General features: G+C 40.3%; 1 protein-coding gene and 1 pseudogene across 2 annotated transcripts in view; one reads left to right on the forward strand and one right to left on the reverse strand.

The window, feature by feature from the left end:
* Nucleotides 1-26,103, forward strand: part of KCNAB1 (potassium voltage-gated channel subfamily A regulatory beta subunit 1) — a 418,964-nt gene that overhangs the window by 34,764 nt on the left and 358,097 nt on the right. The gene's annotated exons all lie outside the window — the stretch shown is intronic.
* LOC103783671 (U5 small nuclear ribonucleoprotein 40 kDa protein-like) lies at nt 19,026-21,216 on the reverse strand (annotated as a pseudogene).

Here is a 26,103-nt window from a genome sequence, read left to right on the forward strand (position 1 = left end):
ACAAAGCACAGAAGGAGGATGAGTATTTGTGCCAAGGAGCAGTTGCAATTTTAAATAACATAGCCAAGGAAGGCCTCACTGAGAAGACAGCATTTGAATAAGTACCTGAAGGAGGTAGAAATGACAATCATTGAAGTTTCCGGGGTAAAGAGTATTATAGACAGAAGGAACAGTATGTGCAAAAGCCCAGTGTGAAAGTCTGTAGAAAGAAACAAAAACAGCCAGTGTGTCAAGGGCAGAGTGAATGAATGGTAGAATAGTAAGAAATGATGTCAAGAAGGTAAAGGGGAGAATTGAAAGTTCAGGAGGTCCTCAAGAATGCTCTCAGGTTCAGTGATTCACTAGAAGGACTCACAGAACTCAGCAAAGTCATTATGCTCATGGTCGTGGTTTATTACAGCAAAAAGATACAGATTAAAATTAGCATCAGGAAGAGGTACTTAGGGTTGGGTCCAGGAGAACCAGGAATGGAGCTTCCAATTGTCCTTTCCCACTGGAGTTGTGTGGATAGTGCTTATTTCTCTCAGGAACTGGGAAGCTTACCTGAACCTTGGTGTCCAGAGTTTTTATTTGGGTTTGGCCATGTAGACACGGCTGACTACCTGTGTGTTTGACCTTAGTCTCTGGCCCCTCTGGAGTTCAGGCTGATACAATGTGGCCCAAGACTCCCACCATAAATTAAATACTTAGCCTAGACTATCTCGTAGGGCCTTAGGCCCCCAGATAAACAAAGACATTTTTATTGGGTAGGGCATTCCAAGGGCTTAGAGGTTAACTCCCAGGAGTTGGGGGCAAGGAGCTAGATTTTTCTTTGGGCAAGATTAATTCTTTACTGCACAATAGGCACATTGTACAAAAATGTGTAGGCCATTTTAAAGGTGGTGGCTTCTAGTCTGAGTGAGATGGAAGCTTTTGTGAATACTGATCAAGGGTGTGACATGATTTGAATTATTTTTTAAAAGGATTGTCTGAATGCTATGTTGGAAAATAGGCTGAAAAGTAGAAGTAGGGTTACTGGTTAAGAAGTTACCATAATTGCCCAGGAAGGAGGTAACAGCAGCTTAAACCAGAATGGAAATGGTGAGAAGTAGTTGGATTCTGGATCTATTATAAAAGTAGCATCAGGAGGATTTGAAAAATAAATGGATATGATATGCAATAAAGGGAATACTTAAAGATGACTTTAAGCTTCTCAGCTCAGGCAATTGGGACCAACAAGTTGCCCTTAAATTAGATGAGAAAGATTTCAGGGGAGTGGATCTGGAGGGAAGAAGAGTAGGAACTTACTTTTTAGACAGGTTGGGTCTAAATGCCTATTAGAGAACAGTGTCAAGTTGATAAAAGTTTGAAGTTCATGGGAGTGGTATGGACTGGAGATTCATGCTCAAAATATAAATATAAATATATAAATCTTGGAGTCATCTGTATATTGTGAGAACATAAAGCCATGAGATAAGCAAGTAAGTGTAGAGAGAGATTATAACAAAAGCCCCAGGACTACAGCCTAGGCTCTCCAATGTGAGGAGGTAGGAGAGATGAAGAGGAACCAGCAATGGAAACTGAGAATGAGTGTGCAGAAAGGCAGGAGAGAAACAAGATAGTGGGGTGTCAGGATCAAACAAAAGAGAGAAGGATCAACTATGTTCAATACTACTGCTAGGTCAAGTAAGGTGAGGACTGAGAGAGACCATTGGATGTAGGAACATGGAGGCCACTATTTATAAGAGCAGAGAGAAAAACGTATCTTACTTTCTACACAGCACTATGCTTGAAAGGAGAAAGCAAAGACCCATATATGCATGTAGGAACATTTTAAAATTTAATTCTGAACTCCTACTTAACAGAACTCTGACTACCATCCATTGAGCAGCATCTCTGAATTTCTTCCTACTTATGAACATATAGAAAAAAATCATAAGAAATTGGCCCTACCTATGAGCAGAATACAGAAAGGTTTTCCACAAATGATGATACTTATAAAGCTGGATTATTAAAAATAGTACTCATAAGTTATCTGTTTGTCTCATGAAACAGCATCTCTGCCCCCGATTGAGAGTAGAAAGACATTGTGCTCTTATTCTACAGTATATTTTATATTATAGTGCTCCCTTTGTTTTGACAACTGGAAATGTCCCTTTATAGGTTATAAAATTGCATTTAAATTCATTTTGTTATATTTTATTCAGAAATTCTATTTGCTTGAGGTGTGTATGCGTATGCATGTGTAGAATGTTCCACATCAATTAAATCTTTTATATTGACCCACAGCTCAATTTTTCAGTCAAAATAACATAGATATTATGCTTAACAACCAAAATGGATACCATTAAATTATAAAAGTCACAACAAAAAGAACAGGATGAAAAACACACAAATATTAGCCGTTGCTATTTTTAGGCATTAGAAAGGTGGATTGTTTTTTTCCCTCTCCTCTATTCCAAATGCATGTGTATTACTATAATAAAAGGGCCGCCTGTAATCCCAGCACTTTGGGAGGCCGAGGCAGGGGGATCACGAGGTCAGGAGATTGAGACCATCTTGGCTAACACGGTGAAACCCCGTCTCTACTAAAAATACAAAAAAAATTAGCCGGGTGCGGTGGCTGGCGCCTGTAGTCCCAGCTGCTGGGAAGGCTGAGGGAGGAGAATGGCCTGAACCCGGGAGGCGGAGCTTGCAGTGAGCAGAGATAGCGCCACTGCACTCCAGCCTGGGTGACAGAGCGAAACTCCGTCTCAAATAAATAAATAAATAAATAAATAAATAAATAAATAAATAAATGGGCCAAAAATGTAATTAAAATAAAATTTAACATTAATTCTATTAGATTTTAAGAATTTAAGATATATGGTTTTGAAATTCTTTTTGAGATAAGGTGAGATAGCTCAGATCTAAAACCAAAACAAGTGTTGGGATTCGTTAGTCATATCTCTACTGAGGTTTACAAATAAATACTCTTACACTGAAATTAACCAGGAGAAAAATTTGGGCTCTTATGTAAACAAGACACTGAAATGCATTCTATCAAAGTGCTTCTATTTTACAGTTAACCTTGGATCATATAGACTATTTTTTATCAGATATAACTTGTTTTTTTTGCAAGTAACAGAAAACCTAACACAAACTGGCTTATATAATAAAGGAAACTTACTGGCTCATCCAACTGAAAAGTCCAGAGGTAGGGAAAAATTTCAGATTTAAGATGCAAACAATGTGGACAGGACTCTGTTTCTTTCTCTCTGCATCTGTGGGCTTTCTTTCTTGATAATGGCTTCACTCTCAGCTCCACATGGTGGGTCTGTGGCAGCTTCAAGCCTTCCTCTCGTCTGCAATGTGGCATGTGACTGACAACTGTCAGGGTTACACCCTACCTCATTCACTCCCAGAAGGAAAAAGCAAAGGCACCTTTCATTTCCCAGAAGCTCTGGCTTATGATTCTTTAGTTTTGATTGGATTCATTGTTCGTCTCTGAACTACTGACCTTATCTGGGAGATGAGAGAAGCTGAATGACTTCTGTAGCTTCTGTGCTCAACCCCTCCTAAGCTGCCTGACTGAGAATGAAGACTCAGAATACTCTTGGTGGGAGAAGAGGGGAGTAGTTTATGGCGAGGCAACCTACATATGTCCGCCCCCCCTGTAATAATTGAGTCTGGAGGGCACAGATGGAGATGAGCTGATGTGGTGGTAAATTCATGGTAGTGAAGATTCCAGGTGGCCAGTCATCTGGAAATTGGGAATGACACTACTCTATGCTACCTAGTTGTGTGTTGTTTCTATTTCTTGAGCTTTGGGTCTTATTCTTAGCTCTCTTCTTGCTCTAAAACTCTGACTTCTTAGGGGTAGGGGAATATTTTCCTCTATTAGTCTATGTCCCAAGTGGTTTGTGCTGCTTAGTCACATGACTAAAATGAGCAGAAATCTTATCTCATCTAACGAAAAGTAAGAAGAGAAACTGGCTTTAAATGATATTTAATTTAGCATGGCAAGTAATACATTTTTAATAAGGAACACATTAAAAACTCATAAAGTATTTTATTTATAAGGCGGTTAGCCTCCCCTTGCCCATTGTTCCAATAAATACCATTAAGTTCCATCAACTCTTCAGTAAGTACAATTACACAAGTGCCACATTTCATTTTGCATTTGATTATGGCAGTGCCCCCTCCACATATATTCTTCATACGCGAAGACTAAGTGCACAGTATTTTAGAATCTGAGGAGATATTAGGAATAATTTTGCATACCCCATCCCACTAACTAATTTTACAAGTAAGTTTTCTGAGGCTTGAAGAAGTTAAGCAACCTGCTAACAGTCACATAGATGGTTTGCTACCCTAGTTAAGAGTTTAATCAAAGGCTTTTGATCCACCAGTTTTCTCTTTGCACAATAGAATTGTTCAAATCAGCAAGATTCACTGAGCACCAGCTGTGCCCTGGGCAATATCACTGAGTTTACAACAGTAAAAGACATAGTTCCTTCTCTAAAGAAATTCTAAGAGCAGTCCAGTAGAAGAAAGAGCCATGACAACCAGATAGTTAGAGTCTGGCATAATACATATAATACTGCTTTTAAAAACACAGTCATAACATAGTAGAGCAAGTGATGAATGCTCTCTTGATAGTCAGGGATGACTTCTTAGAGGCAGAAAATCATTCACAGGGTTGGATAAGAGTTCAACAAGTGGTCTAAGACTAGAAGAGAATTTGATGTAGAGGAAACAGCATGTTTGAAGGCCCAAGAGCTAGGGAACCAAGGCGATAGTAATAAGCACAAGTTTTAGAGACAGGCAGATCTGCACTAAATGCTTGTTTTAAATCTTGCTAGGTGAGTGACTATACAATTTAAGTATCCTTTCTGAACATTGACTTGTTTGCATCAGAAGTAGAAATAACAATACCTATCCCACAGGGTTTGGAGAAGATTAAATAATAGAACAACTATAAAACATGTAATGTAGTAGGAGCTCAGGAGCAGGTAGCAACTCTTCTCCATCTCCTCCTCCTCCTTCTCCTCTTTCTCCTTGCTCTCACCCCACCCCTCAACCCTTTTGGCGAAGAGAGTGTTAGAAGATGAGGTTAAGAGGCAGGGAAGAAAGAGATCAGTGGAGGTCTTAGAAGCTGACCATGAAAAACTGTTGAAGGATTCTTAGGTAAGAAGTGACAAGATCAAACTGCCATTGAAAAAAGGTATTTCTGGAAGATCTGTGCATAGGAAACTGATAGGAAGTGATTTGAATAATATAGGTGAGAGAGCTTGAAGATGAGTAACAGCAGTAGAATGGAAAGGAGAGGAAAGCATGGATCAAGAGACATTGGGGAAGTTAAATTAGCAGGATGTGTTCTGCATAGCTTTGTTCGCTGCATTCTGGCTTTCATTTTCACACGTACATTAAGAGGTTGTCTAGAAGGGAAAATGCTCATTGATCTAATTAGGCCCGGAGGTAGTCATTGTGGCATGAAGGAAGGAGGCAGAAGGGCAGAACTCTGCAGCAGCTGTAGCTGCTTTTGGCTCTTGTGTCTTTAAAATGCTTCTACAGAATCACTTAAATCATCCTCTTATTCTCATTCACATGAAAGGAAATCTCAGAGAGAGCCCTTGAACTAGAAAATCTTTTCTTTCTTCTCTGACTTTAAAGCAACTCCCTAAACCACTCCATTTCTGAGGCAATTATCTCTTCACTACAATTTATTAACTGAGAGTAACCTCAAATCCTTTACTTTTAAGCAGCACAAAACTTTCCTCCAAGGCTGTCTGTGTCTGCCCTTTAAGAGGTATTAAAGGGCCCAGTGCGGGTAGGCCTGGCCCCTGGGGGTGCTCACCAAATCCTGTGGATCAACTGCATCACCTCACTGCCTCGTCATTCACCCATTCACCGTGTACTTCCTTTAAAAAACCCTGTGATCTTTACCACATGTTTATTTTTCTTGTTTCACAATGGTTTTAATGACCCCTTTTATTGATGACCTAACTGAAAGATGGAATAATTTGTTGACCCACACAAACCACTCCCATCCAGCCCCCAACCCTCCAGAGGACTGATGTCAAGAAGAATGTAGTTACCTGACATTTGTGATAAGATCAGCTGACAGGGAGTTTCCCCTCACTCTTCCTCACTCCATTTCATGCTGATTTTGGATCTAACTAGTAATTCAGTTTCGTCCATATTTTCTTTTTGAATATAGGTAACTGTCTATATATTTTTAAAATATTTTAATTCTACCCACATATGGGTTTCTGCATAATCTGTGAAGGCTGGTCCACATAAGCAAAGTATTGTGACTTTACACTTTACATAAAATAACTGGTTGTTGACTTGTCTACAAAATACTTAAGTTTGTGAGCTCAGATGAAAATGAATGAAGAATTATTGATAAGGGATTTTAATTTTTATCCATAATAGTATGTTTACATAATAGTATTATCTACAAAATACCTATGCATGTGAACTCAGATGAAAATGAATGAAGAATTATTGACAAGGCATCTTAATTTTTATCCGTAATAGCATGTTTTGCTTATGTTAAAAACAAAACCCAAACTGAAAACTACTCACATAGCATTCTTAAATACGACAGGGTTTTGAATTTTTTGGTCTCGATATTGAAAGCATTCTAAGAATTCACAAGACTTTAGAATAAACATTTAGAACACTGTGCGTGGGATGCCTGATTTTTAGGATTGGGCACATAACAGCCTTTGAAGAACTCACATCTGAAGTGCTTTCATACTTGAAATCATAGAATGGCTTTCTAAACATTGCCTATGGCCAAATTGAATAGAAAGAGTATTTAGGACATATTTATACTGGATTTTTTTTTTTTAAGTTTTAGCAAGGAAGACAGAGAAAATGGTAGCAATATCACTATACCTGTTTATTTTTGTGCATTATGTGAATCTGATGTTTCTTCCCATTTTAGGTATTTGACCACCTGCTATGTGGAAGATATTATGCTAGACACAAGTTAGGACTAACTAGGTCTCAAAACAGAGCCTTCCATTAATTAGTTGCCATCAGTCTCCTTACTCCTGATGGTCTTGAGAGAACAGTTGTCTTATTTTCATTGTATGTTCAGCTGTATCTTGAGGTTGGAGAGAATCACGGATGTTACTAAGACATGGAGTCTCTTGCTTAAAAAGGATAAGGTAGTTGCTAACATCTCTCATAGACCTGTGATGTCTGTGAAATTCCTTCAGATAATTTCTGCTGATGACTGAAAGTGAGGCGATTTGCCAGCCAGCATCATGACATCTTCAGTAACTCTTACCTTTGGTTTAAAAAAAAACAAAACACCAAAGAGCTTGACCCTGGGACAGCCTGGGGAGAAATCTGCCCACCCTGCTGGCTCCAAATGCATGAAAACCACTCTTTACCTCCTTCATTTGATTAGCTGCTTCAAATTTACACCGAAGGAAGGAAAAATCCTCATTGACTTGACACTTGTTTTGGACAAAAATAAGATCAGAAAAGCAAGGGAAACCATTTCACAAAGCCAATTATATAATTCACAAAACTTTGGTGCTCTGAAGTCCGTAACTAATTGCAGAGGAATTATAATTAGGTAGCTTAGAAAATTGCTTTTAAAATTCAAGTTTAGGTGTGGTTTACTGAACAGTATTTGAAAGTAAGATTCACACTATGCTATCCTATATGGTAGCCACTAGTCACATGTAGCTAATTTAAATTAACATAACAGTAAATTAAAAATTCAGTTTCATCAGTGGCATTACCCATATCTCAAGTGCTGAATACCCATATGAGGCTAGTGGCTACTGTGCTGGGCAGTGCAGATATAAAACAGCCTCATCATCCAATAAAAGAGATGGGGATTATAAAATACAACTCAAGGCAAAAATCTCAGATTCAACATCCTTAAGGTTGTCTTTGTTTTATGGAATTTTTTTTAGGTTTTCCAGGGAGCTATGGCACTTAAAAAAATGCCACATAGTCCCCTTACCTTGAGTCATGCCAGATAGTGGGACCTCTGGTTGTTACCCAATGTCAACCTCATGGTGAATGTGTAGGAGTTATGATCAATAAGAATGAGATTACTATCTGGCAGTGCAGTTGAGTTAGTAACTTGTAAATAAAACTCAGTTATGGAAAAGATGTCAGGACGTACCTCACCTAAAAACATTTTGATGTATGCTTTTCTGTATATTCAGCTATTATTCAAGTTACTGAGAAGCATCTTGGTCTTGGTGACTAAATTTCTGCAATGAGCACATTCCTGGCACCAGCTGAATCTTACGATAAGAAATATATGAATTTTGTCTTTATTCTTGTTGATTCATTTCCAGCCATAACCTTTTGCTGGGTGTAAACACAGATGAAGAAGCACTTTAAGTCAACTTTTATCTTGTTAATTCATTACCCTTTGTGGCAATGGCAAACTTTGTGCAGAATTATAAATCAAGTCCAAATGTTGCACGGATGCCATGGCATGAAGATTCATTTAGTGTGGATACAACCTTGATGATCTACAAGGTGATTCATTGCTTTTTATCCTGTCTTCCAACTGAGGAGTTGGATGCTGGTGCATACTAATGTGCAAGAGTTAATGCTAGGCATCAAGACTGCAAAGTTTTGCATACTATCCTTCTCAGTTCTAACTGTTTCTTAACCCACTGGCGACAGGGAGTGGTGCCTTTCAGAATCAATTACATAAATACAGTGAATTAATCTGGGTAATATGAAGAATGACTTGGCCTCCCTCCTCCCCTCTGCCTGTTGATGGTTTGCCTAACTTTATGGTTTAGATGTGACTAAATAAGAGAGGCAGAAAATGTAAGGTGAATGCTTGAGAGAATAAGAGAGCATTATACCTTTCAAAGTGCTTTTGCAATATATTATACCCCATTTGATCCTCACATCATTCTGTATACAAGCAGAGAAGGTTTAGATGTTACCAATGAGGCCGCTCTCTTGAGAAGAATTGATCATTTTTCCATCAGTGTCCCATTGGCTTCATTCCTCCCTACATGCCCCTGTTTTTAATTATTTGTGTACATGACCATCTCTTTCACTAGACTTGAAGCTGCCTGCAGGGAGAGACCATGTTCTTACTCATTTTGTTTTCCTGGCAAATAGTGTGATGCCTGGTGCATCAGCTATTTATTTGCCCAGAAGAAAGGCAAATGTAACACAAAAGATCCGTGAAGGAATTATGATGTTTGTTCAGGGAGAAAAACATGCTGGATTTTGTCAGTTTGGGTGTTTTCCCTGTCCAAATTGAAAAAGATGTTGTTTAGCCTGGTCCAGGCCTCAGTACCAGTGATGGAGATCTAGGGCTCAGGACTCTTTTTACAATATGTTTCTCATTAAAACTTTCTCTTCTTTTTATACCACTGTGCTTTATTTTAAGACACTCCATCTCTTTTTGTAGTTAGCCCAGCAAAAGGGAAAATAAATTTTACTTGCATTCAGAATAGAAATGGATTGCAAGTGCTTAAATAGGAAGAATTGAAAAGCTGTACTGCTGTTTACATTTTTGTTACTGGGGATGATGTCTAAAATGCTTTTGATGTTGAAAGAAGATCCTAATGAAAGCAAATAAGTGAGTAGAGCATTGTACTGTAAACTGGACTATAAACAGAAACGGAGTGGTGAGTTTGCTGCTAACTGACGGACCCAGGCCTGTGATATTGTGTGTGGTCAGTGGATGTGCAGTTTGCAGACCTGCACCAAAGGTCTTGCTCTGTGCTCAGTCTGGCAGTTTGAGAGAAGAGGGAGGCAGAGCTTAGATGAACAAAGCAGAGGAGACTGAAGAAGGGAGCAGTCTCCACAATCAGCATTACTGTGTTTCATGTATTGAGTCAATACCCCTAACTAATAAAAGATAGCATGAAGTTTTACTCCATTGATCAACACCTTAATTTGCTTACAGATCTTTTATATTACATTTGCCTTTCTCTTCTAAGCAAATGATGTTTTGTTATAGTTAGTGTTTTTATATGTATTTATCTTTAACATTATATCTGTATTGCGGCTTTATTCCCTTTTGTTCTTCTGAGCTCTCCTGGTTTTTCTTTTCAATGTAAATAATTAGTTCTCACTTTTTCAAATGTAAATGATTAATTCTCACCATTTTGAATCTCCTTGAATTGGGGACTTGTTTACTGTGTTCTCACAAGGGCATCTCTGCCTTCTTGTTGGATCACAGAGTAGTTCCTGGAAGGTGTGTAAGGGATTCTAAGGCTGTGCTCATGTGCAAAAGAAAGCCTTTTGCGATGTTGGGAACTGGGGAGTGTGAATCACCTGATTTCTGGCTGGAGCTTGGGCCCCTCATTTTTTCTATATTCAGATGTTCAGCGAACATTTGTATATTACAAGAGAAAGAGAGAAATGGCCTTACTTAAGGGAAAGTAATATGCCACGATACACAGCAGAAGTAAGGAGAAAGACTAATGTCTCAGATGATATGCTGTGCTTTACTGTTAAGTGTAGTGTTGAAAACAATTCTCAGCATCATGCCATGGGCATGAGGCAGAGATGAGGCAGCACATCTCTCTTTTCTGAAAGTTCCAAGGTCTGTGGAGGCACACACTCAGTTTTTAATACATAAAAAGGCTCTAGAAATCTTATCTTTGAAAAGGAACAGGGGAGCAGAGGATGCATTTGAAAACAAACAGTAATATAAGGAGCTATAAAGAAACTGTGTAGTAGCACTAGAGAGATACTAACAAATTAAGAATGAAAGCACAATCCCAAAACAAATGTAAACATGTTATTTTTTTCATTGTGCTAGACAAATTAAAAAAATACATACACACACACACACACACACACACAGGTAGGCAATATATGGTGTACTTTAAAACAGTCCTTATTCATGAAAATCAGCAAGATCCCAGTGCTTCTTATATGGGTTTACATCTTTTAAAGCATTTCCAGATTTCATTTGCTAGCTGTTTGCAAACATTCTCTTTGCTTTTGTGGTAATTGCACTATTGTACAGACTGTTTCAGCTAAATGTCTAATGGAATTGGTAGAATGTATGGAGTGAATAAATTGGTCAACAATTTTATGATAAGGGATTGTATTCCATTTAAGCATCTCCCCTTCTAATAAAATTCTCCTAGATGATTGAGCTTTTCATGTAACGTTTTGCGAAGGCTTTTTAGGATTTGTAGGAACCGGTTGATGTTTATAGCGGTTTAGTGTGGCAGGACATTTGAAGTCATCCTGGACATGGGCACCTCTTGGTTGTGCTAGACTGTCCCTGAAGGGCAACAGGTCTCCATCCCTGACCAGTGCTGCTCTAGAAGTCCAGCACCCTACTCTGGCTCCAACAAGACAGAGTCCATGGGACCCCAGGGATGTGCCCAGCTATCTGCATCCCCTTTCTGCCCCACCATGTCCACATACCCAGAATCCTGGTGTTCCCTCACTGAATGACTTACACAGCCTCTTTAGATCTCTTCCTCTAAGAGTGGACAATGCCCCAGACCACAGGTGGCCAAGCTTGAGGGTGTGGATGTGTGGGCTGGCATGTCTATCAGACGGTGGCGTGTGAGACTTTTTGCAAGGGCTGAAGGAGTAGGGAATGGAAAAGGAGGAGATTCCATCTACAATTATGAGGCATGAGCTGGTCCCCAAGCCACACCCACTACATGACAGTGGCAATACAGTTATTGTTATGATCAAATCACTTCTGGAAATTTCTGAAATAACCTCTGGGAGGCAACAGTGCTACTGTTTTAAGCAAGAACATTGGGTTTCTTTTTTAACCAATAAGCTTTCTCTGAAGATGACCTAAAACAAACCCCAAGGGTGTTTTGTGCTATGACAACATCAATAGAATAAAAATATCATTTTTAAAGGTGCTTACTTTGAAGAAAAACTCATTGACATGTATAAAATATGATGTTTATTGAAAACGAAACAGCCAGTTTCAACAAACTTTTTAACAACAACAACAACAACAAAAATAAGTGGAGATTGAGATTGAATTATAAGATTTTTGTAGTATAAGGTGATATGGTGTGGGATATTCAGCCAAGAGTCAGAAAAACTGTGCTTTAGTTCTAGCATTTCCATGGAGCAGCTGAGTTATTTGGGGCACAGCCTCTTAGGATCTCATTTTTGATATTTATTAAATGAGAGGGGTTGGACAGAATGCTCTCTATACTTTCTTATATGTTTGAAAGTCCTGGCTGGGCATGGTGGCTCATGCCTATAATCCTAGCACCTTGGGAGGCTGAGGTGGATGGATTGCTTAAGCTCAGGAGTTAGAGACCAGCCCGGGCAACATGGTGGAACTCTGTCTCTTCAAAAAATACCAAAATTAGCCATCTACGGTGGTGCACACCTGTAGTCCCAGCTACTTAGGAGACTGAGGTGGGAGGATACCATGGACCTGGGTTACAGAGGTTACAGTGAGCTGAGATCGTGCCACTGCACTCCAGCCTGGGTAAGAGAGTGAGATTCTGTCCCACCCCCAACCGTCCCCCAAAAAAGTAAGTCCTGAATGTGTAAAAACCATGTTCTCTATTAGCTATACAGCATATAAAGTATCTATCAAACCGAAGATACTATCAATTGTACGGTACACCAGTAATTTGTGTACTGTTAAGAAAGAAACACACTGCCTATTATCATTTAAAGAGACAACAATAAGAATACAGTTTTAAAATTTAAAAAATTTAAAAGGCTGTAAGAAGCATTCCAGTTTAGAAATGTGAAAATATAAAAAATATATCTTAGAGTCTCTAATACATGGTGATTATTATTTTATTCATCTAAATTTTTTCACAGAGTCTTGCACAGTAGTTACCATATCTATTAAAAATCCGTGTATTTATTCAACAAGTGAATATAAATTTGATGCCTATTATATGTTAAGCAATACAACATGGATACATCAAAATGTACTGAATAATGGAATTTTTGAAGTATATTTGCTTTTTGTAACATCAACGTGCACATGAAGCTAGTGATGCTGTTGAGAAATCAGCTCAAGAAAACAGCGAGATGTTTTCTTTTTAGGACAGCAGAATTACCAAAAACTTGATCTCTAATGTAGACATTTGCTCCAAAGAAATTTGTACTGAAAAATGGAACGCAGATAAACAAAAGTTCTCAGATCAGTTTCTTTGTCATCCAGGGACTTCTGTTACTTCTTTCACATTTCTGTAAAAATCTTGTTGAAGGAATCACTTCTTGCCTCCATGACTCTGATGAAGATGTTCTTTCAGCTGTAATTTCTTTTCCAGTAGAAATCAGGTGAGGGATGATTTTCTATGAACACTTTGATGCTATATCATATGAAATACTTTTATATGATTTATTATTGTAATTTACTGTTAAATTGATTTTTTTACACTTAAGAAATCTTCATGTTATCCACTTGTATCTAATAGTGTCCTAAGACATAAATAAGTTCCCAAAAGCAACATTTTTAAAGGAATATTTCCCTGATAAGCTCTCCCTCACAGTCAGAATCTTGAGTGCAACAAATGACAAATAAAGCTCATTTAGTCTCAATATCTTTATCTACGGGGGTTATTATGCTGAAGACCTTAGGAAAATAGCAAAATAATGAGTTGAAATGCTTGAGCTCAATCTATATAATGGAAACCATATGCAATGTTATGCGGTGATTTTAAGCCTAATTATATTCAACAGTGATGTTTGGACCCTCCTCAGGAAGGAACTGGCAAGAAATTTAGTCAGGAATGACTGAGAGAACAGTTTTTGTTCTTATTCTCTTTGGATTTCCCTTCTTGAGCCGTTCTTGGCTTATGGGCTCTCTGGGTATTTCTATTTGGTCTTTAACATGGTTTAGCTCTTTGTCCCCACCCATATCTCATGTGGAATTTTAGTCCCCACATGTTGAAGGTGGAGCGTGATGGGAGGTGATTGGATCATGGGAGTGGTTTCTAATGGTCAGCACCGTCCCTCTAGTGCTGTCTCGTGATAGAGTTCTCATGGGATCGGACGGTTTGAAAGTATGTGGTGCTTCCCCCGCTTGCACTCTTTCTCTCCTGCTCTGCCATGATAAGATGTGCTTGCTTTCCCTTCGCCTTCGGCCATGATTGTAGGTTTCATGCAGCCTCCCCAGCCATGCAGAACTGTGAGTCAATTAAACCTCATTTTTTAATAAATTACCCAGTTTCAGGTAGTTCTTCATAGCAGTGTGAAAATGGACTAATACAGTCTTCTTTCAGTTTCTGTTCAAAGTTCATTTTCAGTACAGTGCCCTGATCAATCATATTCCCAAAGAGGCCCTTTTTCCCTCTACTGCCCAAGGCTACTCATCTTGAGACTGGCTTTTCTCTGGGCTCAGAAGGCTTCCCAGCTTCCTGTTTCTCTTGGGGCCAAGCACATTGTGTTTTCTGACCAGCTGAATCTCTTCTCCAAATTGGGATGAAGAGAGGAATTAGGATCAATTGAACAATTTGTTCCTATGGGGTCTGCGGGGCCAATCGTCATGGGTTTCCCTTCCTAAGGAATCGGTTTTTTTTTTTTTCCTAAGTGCAACATTTCCCTGAAAATGTGGCTTTACCTATTCTTATGGTTTTATGAAGTCATAGAGAAAGCCCCAACTGCAGTTATTGGCATTCCGGCTACTACTGTAGTTGATACCTACAATTACTATTGCAAAGTATGCTTGTCCAAGAATACTTAGAACTACATCCAATACAGCTTGGAGGTACAGGTCATTACTTGCAAATTGCCAAGTCCTGTTTAAGCCACAAAATGAAGTGTCATCCTGGCCGTGCTCCAGAAAGGGCAAATATGGGTTTTGGTATGATAGATACTACCCATCAATCAGCTATTTGTTGTTTGGAAATTGCTGGTGACAATTGTATCCAAACTTTGCCACCTGTTTTGCAGTGCATTGTTCAGCCTGGTTCTACCATTCCCTACAATTCATGGGTTACATATAATAATATTCAGCCTCTCCTTGGTTTCCAACATGCTCCAGTTAGCCATAATGCTCCCAACTTCTGTCTCATGTCATTACTTGGCATGCACACCCCAAACATTGAGTCCTATTGGAACAAATGTAAAGCAAAGGGCAAGACCACAAGAGGAGTTTTTCATGATATGTTGGACTCGTATTTGGCCAAATTTATGTGGTGTGATTGATTTGGAAATGTTTTCAATTCCCTTTTGCTGCACATAGCAGAACAATTTCCTGTTAACTAATATGATGTTTTGACTCTTGGTTTTAGTATGTTTTGGTATAAATATCCAAAGACAAATTTTTCAGTTGAATACATCTGAGAAACAAATTGTTCAATTGACCCAGGAATTATATACACTGCTTTTTGGCAGTGAGTGGGCTTTTACCCAATTATGTATGTCTACCTTTGTGTGAGCTACACAAGGATTAGAATTTATAGTTGATTAAATATGTTGCCTAAGACCATTTCTGTCAACTCTGAGCACCGGCTCATAGTTAGAAACTTCACACACACACACACACACACACACACACACACACACACTGAAATCAGTTCCCATTTATATCATTTTAACCTGTGTCACCCCTTGCAGGAACATCCATTGTAAGAGTAAGAATAGTCTATATTGGTTTCTCTCTTCTATAAATGTCATTGAATAATTGCTTTCCTGAAGAATCCTAATCCATATGACTACATTTTAAACACAAATTTCTCCCCAGTGGTCCTTTGGCAATGGAGAAATTAGCGTGAAATATAAAGCAGAGTGCTTGAAAGAATTTCCTTGAGGGAAATTGGGATAGCAGGAGGGAAAGAGATTTATACTTTTCATTTAGTGGCAATATGTACTTTATCCAATTTTATATCATTAGGACCATTAAAGGGCAGGAATGTGAAATATGTCTTCTCTGAAGACAGTTCTTCATATTTGTATGACATTTTCTGCTTTAAGAAGCCAATTGCAAGAAAGAGTCCAATGCGAATGTACTGAGCTGTTCAAAGTGTTTATTTCGAGGGCTCTTCATTTCCCCTACGCCCTCCAGAGAGTTAAAACACTACATGGCCTCTAATCTCTAAGTACATAACCAACTGTCTTTCTCTGGACAGTCAGTTTCTGAAAATTTCTTTTGAAATCAGTGACAAAAATGCCTAGGCTATTGGTGGATTCCATTTTGTAAGCTTATTTTTACAAATCACAGACTTCTCTAGTATCTTTGTAATTATTCAATCTGACCAAGTGATTTCTGGGATTAAAATATATTTGAGGCTGTGTATATCAGCCAAGGGTGTTCTTTAATGAGAAATCTTATCACACACACCTTCTAAATGCATTTCAACTGCACACAGGACTGGGTTTTATATTTCTTGACATTATACCAAGAAAAATCTCTAGGAACAAGGTGAGCATTTGATGCCCAGTGGATTCACACATAAACTTGTCAATTTTCTTCGTATCTGTATTCATCAGAAGCTGTTATTAAACCACATACTATGAGCAAACACACTCTAAGTCCCTCTGGTGGGGGATGTGTGACAGACAGAGGGACAGCAGAGTTTCATAACAGAATTTTGAAGCCTTGCCCTTCTGCATAATTCAAATGGCATTTTTTTTTTTTTTTTTTTTTTGGAGACAGAGTCTTGCTTTGTTGCCCAGGCTGGAATGCCATGGTGCAATCTGAGCTCACTGCAACCTCTGCCTCCCAGGCTGAAGCAATTCTCGTGCCTCAGCCTCCTGAGTATCGGGGACTACAGGCACTCGCCACCACACCCAGCTAATTTTTGTACTTTTTTTGGAGACAGGGTTTCGCCATGTTGGCCAGGCTGGTCTCAAACTCCTGACCTCAAGCAATCCACCCTCCTCGGCCTTCCAAAATGCTGGTATTACAGGCGCGAGCCACCACATCCGGCTATCAAACGGCATTTTAAAAAAGGGAATGAGGATGGTGACATGATTGGTTACTTATTCCCAGGTCAGTGGTTAGTGGCAAGTGGCCACTGAGAGTAGATAGGGGCCTTTCTAGGTAATTGGAGGTAGTCAGCATGAAGTCTTAGAGTAGACAAGACAAGGGGATAAAACCGTAGGCCAAAGGACTGAGATAGGTCCTGGAAAGTCCCAGGGAAATATTGCAGGCAGAGAATACTCTCTGAGCTGGGTTTTGCTAGCCATGGAGAGAGCCCAGGGCATCTAATGCCTTTTAAGCTAGAGCAGTTCCAATCTACCCATGTGGCCCCACACAACTTTGCTAACACCTCTGGATGTAAAGGTCCTTCTGTCATCAGGCAGTTTCTTTCAGAAGCCAGTGTGGGTATTGTATTCACTTGTGGACCTTACACATTTTGCTTCTAGGGAAAGACATGTAAGGCTCATTGAAAGCATCTGGCAAGTGTTTAGAAAAGGCTTCTCCTCTGGAGAGAAAGAAAAGCCTGGAAGAAGATCTGAATGTTGGATGCCTCAAGTCACTGCTGTCAACAGGCAGTGTTGCCGTCTAAGAGGGGAAGGGACCCTGGTCACAAGGCCCTGACACAAAATTGGGTAGAAATTGATTCAGCACTTTTCTTCTTAAGAAGCTCAGCCCTGATTTCACTCTCAGGGCAACAGAACCATTATCAAGATGGCCAGTGAGTTAACCAGGGTGTTTCCGAGATGAGGGAGTGAGGGTGTAATAAGACAATGGGAAGAAGAGGGTCTAAAAAATACACAAAAAATCAATGTCTGTAAGTGAAACTCTTCCTAGTTTTAACTAATTAGTTATAAATGTTAAACACACTGGAAATGGGTTATGAATCTTCCAGGTAATAAGAGCAATTACCGTCCAGTGGTCAGTAGGAAAGAAAATAGCATAGTTCATCTGGGTTTTACTTCCAGGTCTATCCAACTGTCAGTGGGAGTCTCAGTCAAGCCCCTTAACCTCTCTAGGGACCTCAGTTTCCCCATCTTTAAATGACAGCATTAATTCTCAGTTCTTATCCAGTATTATTAACACTCTATGTAACAAAAAAAAAAATGCAACAAATTGTATGCGATGGTTAATTTTATATGTCAACTTGACAGGGCCACAGGGTGCCCAGATGTTTGTTTCAATGTTATTTCTGGGTGTGTCTGTAAGGGTGTTTCCAATGAGATCAGCATTTGTACCAGAGGACTGTGTGAAGCAGATTGCCCTTCCTGATGTGAGTGGCCATCATCCAATCAGTGGAGGACCTGAATAGAAGAAAAGATGGAGGAAGGCAGAATTCACTCTCTTTGCCCAATTGATTGAGCTGGGACGTTGGCCTTCTGCCCTCAGACAGTGACATATAACATTGGCTCTCCTGGTCCTCAGGCCTTCAGACTCGTACTGGAACAACACCACCAACTTTCCTGGGTCTCCAGCTTGCAGACTACCGATTATGGGACTTTTAAGCCTCTATAATCATATGAACAAATTCCTTGTAATGATCTCTTTATGTTTACCTCCTGTTAGTTCTGGTTCTCTAGAGAACTCTAATACATTATACATTTGGGGACAAAGATATTGCTCAAGGCTAGCCTTCTTATCTCCAATTTTACTCAAAATAATTTTAGGAATTAAACACTTGGTATTTTCTCTCTTTGTTCCCTTCAAGCAATAATTAATTTTTAGTGGTTTGTTCTTGGCTAGGAATTAGAAACATTATGTAGCTGACAGAGGGCTACATGCAGAGCTTATAAGGAGGAGCTGCTTTCTGCAGCCAGTTTCTTGATGAGAATTCAGCAGGAGGAGCTCTTTAGCTGTGTGAACATCCATCAGAAGGGTAGGTAGTTAGCAGGATCTACAGTATTCAGCAAAATAAAATTCTCCCAGCAGAGAATGCCATGCTTCTTTACTCTTTAAGGAATGGGTGAGCCCTTCCCTGACACCCTGACTGTTCCAGCCTATAGTCAAAGTATCAATGGGAAATCAGGGACCCACATACCTACCAAGTCCTTTTTTAGGTCTTTTCTTTGAAGCTGGTTAGCTACCCCATACATCAGTGTGCCTGAGGTCGAGAAGAGCTGGAGGGGCTGATATTTAGCCAATGTGGTCACTTCCACTGACCCTCTTGTTCTCATAGCAGCTCAACCTCCCATCAGGAGGCATGGAGCCACCAATGCAGGGGTCTAAAAAGGCATCAGGAAGACTGGGCTTGGGCTGCCAATGAGGGGGGGCATCTGTCAGTGAGCTTTCACTTTTAGAAGATATGGCAGCTTCTAGCTAACTTTACCAGATGCTAGTTGTTGAACTATTCCTCAAGTCTACAAGTGGAATTATTCAGGGAAACGTGGTGTTTCTCTGGCTGCCACAATATTTATTTATTTACCTACTCAACTATTTGGTGGAGAACGTCACAGGGCTTAGAGTGGTCTCAGCCAAATTGTCAGCTCATGAGGCTTCTGATCTGTTGCAGTGAGTTTGGATTTTTACCCCTCAGGACTGTCATCAACAGAAAACAGAGGTGCTTTGGGTTTGTTTGCTTTTTATTTTTTAAGGCTTTTAATGCAAATGTTTTTAATACAAAATCACTTAGAGAAATACAGAAAGAAAATATCATACAAGCCAGTTACTAAATAAAAAAAAATCCCAACCAGCAAATTTGTCACATTGGGCAGGCATTAGAAAACAGGAAAAAAGAAAAAGAAAAAATAAAATACAATGTCCCTGAAGGCCAGGCATGGTGGCTCATGCCTGTAATCCCAGCACTTTGGGAGGCCAAGGCGGGTGGATCACAAGGTCAGGAGATCGAGACCATCCTGGCTAACACAGTGAAACCCTGTCTCTACTGAAAATACAAAAAATTAGCCGGGCATGGTGGCAGGTGCCTGTAGTCCCAGCTACTCAGGAGGCTGAGGCAGGAGAATGGCGTGAACCTGGGAGGCGGAGCTTGCAGTGAGCAGAGATGCGCCACTGCACTCCAGCCTGGGTGACAGAGCGTGACTCCGTCTCAAAAAACAAAACAAAACAAAACAGTTCCTGAAATCAGGCAGGTGGATTTTAGAGGCCACAGGGAGCTTGCCTTAGTCATCCTGGTGAAATGGGATAGCAGTGGCTTTTGGAATATGGCCACCACCTCCTCTGTTTCTTGCCAGTAATGGTCATCTGAAGGAAGGGTGCTAGCCTAGGCAATAAATATTTGACGTCACTTATGCAGTCTGAGGTCTCAAAGACAAGTAGCCTTGGAGTCTTCCATTCCATATCCCAATAGTCTCTTGTCACTCGATGCTGAGATAATGAAGGGCTAGTCAGGGTGGAAAGCAACTTCATTGATGGAGCCAGCATGGCCGAGAAGCTCATACAGTATTCTCCTGCTTGTGGTATCCCACACATACACAAACCTGTCGGCTGTGCCAGGTGCTATTTTGCTTCCATCAGGTGACCAAGAACATCTTAGAAGGTTCTTTTCAAAGTTGTGCACATTTCCTTGAACTATCTTTACACACCTCTCTTTGGGGGCAAATGGCCAGACATCCCCGACACGAACTGTATTGTCCATTGCATTGGACAAGAGATAAGAGCCTTCAGAACTTAAGCTCAGGCCAGTCACTGAATCTGCATGGCCTGTCATGGTGTAGGTTAGTTTGTTCTGGCACAGGTCCCAGACCTTGATATCATTGTCTATTCCACCAGAAATAATCTGATCACTTGTGTCATTGAAGGTCACAGCTAACACCTGGTACATGTTCTGAAATGTTTAGATGGCTGCTTTCTTCCAGAGTCCCAAAGCTTAACTGTGCCATCGTCACTGCTAGTGCAAACAAGCTGGCTAGATAACAGGAATTCACAAAGGAAGTATGTCCCTTTAGCCTTTTAACCCTCTTGCCTGTTTCACTATCCCACACAGCCACAGTTTTATCTGTGGATGCTGGGAAGAGCATACTGCCATCTGTGTTGTAATGCAGTTCCATCACTGCTCCACTGTGTTCCTTCAGTATGGCAGAGTTATCACAGTCACCATAGACATTCCACAACAATATCAGTCGGTCAAATCCTGCAGATGCTAAGGTGGATCCGTTGGGGGTGGAACTTGCAGCAGTATACTTCCCCTTCATGTCCAGAGAGCAGCATGATTGGGGCTTGAAGGGAGGAACACCTCGGAGGTCCTGCTTGCAGCAAAGCTCCTGGCGTCGCCCGCTGCTGCCTGGCTCCAGGGCCCGATCCCGCCACTCCCAACAGCAACTCATGCCGCTGCCGCTTGACTGGGACCAGCGGTAACTCTGGGCCCGTACGCTTCTGCTGTTCTATCATGGCGGCAACCGGATGGTGCTTTGGGTTTTTGAGGCCCACCTGCCTCCATTTTTGTGCCACTTCCTCCGTGGAGCTCTCCCATCCCTCAGTGCATAGGGTCCCTGTAGTGCCTCTGTCCCTTCCCCATCCTTCAAATCTGCTTGCAGCTACTCCACAGCTTTTTGAAGGCAATATGATGATGTCAACTTTATTGTACGTGACAATGACTTCTGTTGTTTCTCCAGGGACATCTGCATTTGAATAGTACGAAATCCGTTAACTCACAAAGCAATTTCAGGCAAAAGTTTGGGAGGAAACTGGCGAGTTCTTATAGAGTGGGGCTCATACCACATCTCCCCAATCACGTTATGTGGGGTTCTAACCCTCAGTCACACATGGCCAATCCTGCTCACTATACCCAGATACTTCTTATAATTGCCTGGGAAATAACTAATGCAAATTTGAATTTATGGTATTTTTATTTCTTTATTTCTTTATTTATTTGAGACGGAGTCTCTCTCTGTCGCCCAGGCTGGAGTGCAGCGGCGCAATCTCAGCTCACAGCAAGCTCTGCCTTCCAGGTTCACACCATTCTCCTGCCTCATACTCCGGAGTAGCTGGGACTACAAGCGCCTGCCACCCCGCCTGGCTAATTTTTTTGTATTTTTAGTAGAGACGGGGTTTCACCGTGTTAGCCAGGATGGTCTCGATCTCCTGACCTCGTGATCCGCCCGCCTTGGCCTCCCAAAGTGCTGGGATTACATGCGTGAGCCACTGCGCCCGGCCGTTTTTAATTTTTTTGGGAATTTGTCAAAAGCCATGGATCCTCATCTCATTTAAATGTACACAGGCATGCATATCTTTTTTTGCGACGGAGTCTCGCCCTGTCGCCCAGGCTGGAGTGCAATGGCATGATCTTGGCTCACTGCCACCTCCGCCTGCCGGGTTCAAACGATTCTCCTTCAGCCTCCCGAGTAGCTGGGATTATAGGCGCCCGCCACCATGCCCAGCTAATTTTTGTATTTTTAGTAGAAACGGGTTTTCACCATGTTGGTCAGGGTGGTCTCAAACTCCTGACTTCGTGATCCACCCGCCTTGGCCTCCCAAAGCGCTGGGATTACAGGTGTGAGCCACCGCACCCCGCCCATATCCAAATTTTACATACAATTTTAGGAAGGGTCACCAGACTTCCTAGAGCTCATCTTGGGATCCCAGGGTTAAAGAAAGTTTGGTATTTGAAGTAAGGAGACCTGGATTCGAGTTTCCACTGTGATTTTAGGCAAGCTTTCCGTGTTCCTGTGAACCTGCTTTCTTGCCTGTAAAAGGAAAACCATAGACTCTATCAGTGGGTTTCAACTAGATATAAAACTTTAGGAGTATATTGACCCTCACAGTCATTTAGAAACTGGGGTTGAGAACTATGAGGCAAGGAGACCTCTACGATGACCTCTGGCTCCAGCATTCTTTGATTCTGAGGTTTTACTCCAGAAATCTCCACAAAGTTGAGAAGACACTCCTACCCCTAGTGGGGAAAAGAGAAGATGTAGCACGACAGAGATGCCCAGAAGCCTGACTTCACTTTTCTTTCCACTCTGCTCCATTGTTTCATGGAAGAAAATTGAAGAAAGGGAGCAGAGCCCTTCTAGAGTTAATTCTCTTTGCATTAAGAGTCCATTGGATTGGGGAAGGATTTATCTATTCAACCTTGAAAGGATAGATAATCTAATTTATCTTTATTTTTTGAGAACCTACTTGGCATATGGTAGGTACAGAATGAATGTGTTTTTTTACTTAATAAAATTGTTTCTCAAGATTTACTATTTTTTAACTAAGTGATTGTAATGAGCATCTGCTTCTCCACTCCAGTGATTCTTTGAGAATCACCAATATAATATTATATAAGGTTTATTTTTCCTGAAGTCATTGAAATAGATATGAATTTATTGATGAATTGAAATTCAAGGAATATTTACTAAGCTTTTATTATGTGCTTGACACAGTTGAATTTTCAAAATAGTAAAGACTTAAGAAAAGGGTTTATAGTTCCATGCTAATACTATATATAAATGTAAGTACTACTTCTGAAAAATATTATAGTCCATTTATACCTTTCCTTTCCATTCCATTCCAGAAGGGGGGATATAAAATTTTATAAAATTAAAAACAATTTTAAAATATTCTTTATTATTCCCTGGTTTGGAACCGCCCCCCCACCCCCTCACCCCCTGCATTCTTCCCCCGTGTTCTTCTGGCTAATTGCTCGTTATTTCACGTGGAAGGACCCAGCCACATACATGTGTTTTGAGGTGGGGAAGCAGCCCATTTTGGACTCCCTCAGAAGGCACCTGTCATGGAGCTGAACTAGCTTCACTAACAGCTTTATCTTCCTGTCTACCTTTGCATGAAATGACTCTGTAAAAGTTCTGGCTGCATGCAATGAGGTGTAACCGCAGGCACCAAAGGCAACAATAGAATGGACCGAAAGTGATGAGACTACATATTGCTCTGTCAATGCTGTTGCTCAAAACTATTTTCACTCAGGAAAAGATTGAATTGCTTCAAATACTGAACTTCTCCCTTAGAAAATGTACAATTGACTGAGTATAAGGAAAAAACCACTTTTCTTTCATGACCATAGTTATGTTTTTAACGTAAATCATCCTAGTGTAAGTAATAATATTAATAAATATGATTTATTGTATATTATCTATGTGGTAGGCTCTGTATTAGTCACTTTAATGCTGACATTGTATCGCTTAACATATATTGAACATTTACTGTTTCAGATACCCAAGTAATTCTCTCAGCAGGCTTATTAGCTTGGTACTATTATTGCCATCATCCTCCTTCTATAATTGAGGAAATGAAGGCTTAGAAGGATTAAATAAGTTGTCAGAGGTCACTCAGCCTATAAATGGTGGAAAGCTGGGATTCCAATCCAGCTTCTCTAATCTTATTTGTAATTCAATCCTCATGCCAATCCTATAAAGTAGTTATGTACATTTCCATTTTACAGATAAGGAAGCAGACTTGGAGAGGTGAAATAATCTGATAATGGTTACATAGGAAGTAAATGGTGGAGCCAAGCATGGAACCAGATTAGTCTGACTCATAAACCAATGTTTGTTTCATTGTGCCATACTGACTAGTTGTGGATTTAAAGCATGTTACCATGTAAAAAGGGAGTTACTTAGCTATTTAAACTTTTAAAAGACTAGACATTTATTTTGGTTTGCCTAACAACTTTCTTTTCTTGGATATTCAGTATCAGAGGAAAATGCCTGGTACCTGGAGAATACCAAAAACAAAAAAATTATGACATGTTTATTACTGCTTACAGTGATCCATTTTCTACTTTTTTTTACAGTAATATTTCAGTGAATTATTCTGCAATAAATTTTTTAAATACAGTCCAATAACTGCTTTTTGAATACCTACCACATGCAAGGCTCTGAGTTAGGTGCAATGATGACGATAGAGATGAGTAAAACATCATCTGTCCTGAAGAACGAGGCGGGATTCATGCCTCACCCAGGAGAGTAGATAGGCAAATAAGCTAAGCAGAGTGTCATGCAGGTCTCAGGGAGGGAGAACAGAAATGTCACATGAAGAAGGTGGAAACAGAGATTGGCCTTGAAGATGGTACATTAGTTTGTTTGGGTTGCCACAGCAAAGTACCACAGACTAGGTGACTGAGGAACAGAAATTTATTTTCTCATAGCCCTGGACAGTGGAAGTCTGAGATCAAGGTATGGGCAGGGTAGGGTTCTCCTGAGGCCTCTCTCCTTGGCTTACAGAGAGCTGCCTTCTGGTTGTGTCCTCATATGGCCATCCTTTACTCTGTGTCTGTATTGTAATCTCCTCTTCTTCAAAGGACACCAGCTATCTTAGATTAGAGCACACCCTAATGATCTCATTTTAATTTAATTACCTCTTTAAAGGTCCTATTTCCAAATACAAGCATATTCTGACATACTGAGGATTAGGCCTTCAACATATGGGTTTTGAGAGGAACAAAATCCAGCCCATGACAGATGGGTAAACTATCAAGAGAGGGGAAGTCTAGCAGAGGAAACAACACGAGACAGAGGTTAGAAGGGAGCAGCGTGAAATGCATTTGGGGGAGAAATTAAGTAACCCAACATGATGGAAAAAATAATGGCATTTATGAGAGTCCCGAGTGCCAGGGTGAGGAGTTGGTGCTTACACTGGTGGGCACTGGAGTGATTTGAAATTCTCTAGCAGTGGAGTAATTTGATAAAGCTCTCCTTGGGGACTGTCAATCAAACAATGATGCGTTGGATTGGCTGGAAAGAATACAGAGAGAAGGTAAGGATGCCCTCTAGGAGGCTTATCTGGGAGTCCAGTCACGAGGAGATGAGGATGTGAATGAGCAGGCCAGTAATGGTGGTAGGTGCGTGAACACAGTGAATCAGAGGGACTCCATCTTTGAATGACTCCATGGAGGCTTACCTCAATGAACCTGGTGACTAGTTGGCTGTGTGTGGGGAGAAATGGAAGGAGGAGTTAAAAAAGGCTCTAAGGCTTGATGAGTCAGTGGATGGTTTCATCATTATCTGAAAGAGGAAAGGCCGTGAGGTGGGGTAGGGGGAGTAAAGACGTTGAACTCAATTTAGGACATGTCAAGCTTGATGTTCAATAGACAGGAATTTGAAAAGGTGGGTCTAGAATATGGGAGTGACATTGGAGTATATAAAAGATTATTAAGTTATATAAAAAGTTTTACCAGGAAAGAAACTGGAGAGTTATTCATGAAAATGTTAAACTAGTTGTATTTGGGAGGCAGACTGCAGTTTATTTGTATTCCTTCTTTTTACTTTTTCGTATTATTCAAAATGTTTATCATGAGCAACTTTAATAACTTTATAATTATATTAGTGTGAGGTATCCATGTTTCTTAAGTGCCTATATAAGATGGGTTTAAAATCCCCATTCCCTCACTCATCATAAGTCTA

The sequence above is a fragment of the Pan paniscus genome, chromosome 2 (assembly GCF_029289425.2).
Source record: "Pan paniscus chromosome 2, NHGRI_mPanPan1-v2.0_pri, whole genome shotgun sequence".
NCBI classification, from domain to species: Eukaryota; Metazoa; Chordata; class Mammalia; order Primates; family Hominidae; genus Pan; species Pan paniscus.